The following is a 2,020-nucleotide window of genomic DNA, read 5'->3' on the forward strand; positions in this document are numbered from 1 at the left end:
TGTATTTGGAAGTGAAAACAATTATCAGGAATTACAGGGGGAAAAAGTTAAAATTTCAGAACACGTCAGTATTGATGTGCCTTGAAAAACAACACTACATCTTTCATTTTCTTGGGCAATTGTCATTCCACTTTACTAACTCTAATAATTTACATATCTTAAAGCAAGAAAATGCTTGGAGTCTGGATGTTAAGACCTGTTGTTCTAAGAGTGCTGCCCACCCAACGCACACTTGTATCACTAGCACAGTCTTCAGCAGTAAGTCTCCAAAATGCAGTTATGGACTGATAGTTCATGCTTTTAGGAAGAGTTTTGTTAAGACATCATCCCCTGCCAAAGCAGCAATAATAAAGGAGCTTTTAAAGGCAGTAAAGGCAATTATGGGACTTACAGAGAATCTCAAAATCTGCCAGGAGGAAAAACACTACAAAAGCTACTTCACATAAAGAACACAAGTTTACCTGCTGCAAACTCACTGAGCAGCTGTAAAATTACTTTACATTAGAGGCGTTAAAGAATATAGCAATTATTCATGAAAGAATAAATTCTTCCATGTTTTCCTGGTGCTTGAGATATTTATTTTTTTTCTTTTGAGTCTCTTGACTGACTCTTTATCTTTTATATACCACAACACGATCAGAGAGCAGACAATATCACAAGCTTGATCTTGTCCAAACTGAAGTGAATGGAAAACTGCCAATAGGGCTCAAAGAGTAGAGAAAATGAGTCCCCAAACTGGGAGTTAATAATAATTACAAGCTCCATTGTTCCTTTCACTTTTGTTTTGCATGGCTTTACTTATTTGCTTTAGGGAGAAAATGATATGGGGACATGTAAAAGGAGTGTTTTCCTCACACATATCAGATACGCAGATGCCATTTCTGTCTCTGGCCTGGCTGTATCATAAGCAGTTTAAATTGCAAACTATCCTCAGTGGAGCTCCTGATTTACAGAGATTAACTGGCCTGGAATTTGTACTTCTAGCATTGACAAAGGCTTTATCTTCCCCCTGAGGAAAAGGCCAGTCCACTGTTACCCTGAGAACACATGCTTCACCCCAGACAAATAATAGAGAAGTAATTCAGCTGCTCTTGTTGTCTCACCTGATGCCCATTGGAATAGCTCTCTTTAGAAAGCTGCTGTGATTGCTTCTAAACTTATTTCAAACTGCTGATTTATGCAAATCTTTTATAAAACAGGAGTTTGCCACCTGTGAAACATTGGCTGAATGGCTGAATTAAGGGAAGATTATGCATTGGTTTTGAGCAAGTTCTGTTGCCATTTAGTGATAAAGGGGCCCTACCAAAGGCAGCAAACCCCAGAGTGCTCTCAGCCTCCACAGAACTCTCATGGAAAGGGAAGCAAAGCCCATCCCTCAATGGCCATGTATTTTAAGGCAGGGGAAGATCCAGTGGGCCAAATCAGGAGAGCAGAGATAAAGCTGCATTTCCTCTTCTGAATGACCCTTCAGAGTCACCAAAGCTCCGCAGCCTGAGAAGCTCTTTCAGGGGTCACTGTGACCCCTTGTGTTCCCGGGCCACCTCAGCCATCGTGCCAGGGGCTGAGGGAGGCCCGGGCCCTTTCCTGGCTGCTCCTGGGTTTGGTTTTTGGCACTGAGCTGCCTTCCATAACACTGGCTCCTTGACATCACCACTACAATGCACTTACACGCTCTCCAAGGCTACTGCCAGCTTTGAAAAGAGACGTCTCAGAAATACTTCATTCCTGCAATGTTGTGGGAAGGAGTAGCCAGACAGGGCAGCGAGCCCTTGTTGGCGCTGTCCCGGAGGGAAAGGCTGAGGCAGAGGAGGGCTGCCCTGAGGGCGAGAGCGCGCAGCCCGCCTGGAATGGCAGAGCAGAGACCACCGGGGAGCGCCGAGGGCTTGGGGACCGGGCAGACAACCGTGTGGGGAACGGGGCAGACAACCGAGCCTGTCCCAGCAGCGGCTGCGAACGGGCTGGGACAGACTGGGAGAGGCGCTGGGAGCGTCAGGGCCGGGCGGGGGAGGGGCGGGCAGCG

Source organism: Zonotrichia albicollis, chromosome 13, assembly GCF_047830755.1.
Source record: "Zonotrichia albicollis isolate bZonAlb1 chromosome 13, bZonAlb1.hap1, whole genome shotgun sequence".
Classification (NCBI taxonomy): domain Eukaryota; kingdom Metazoa; phylum Chordata; class Aves; order Passeriformes; family Passerellidae; genus Zonotrichia; species Zonotrichia albicollis.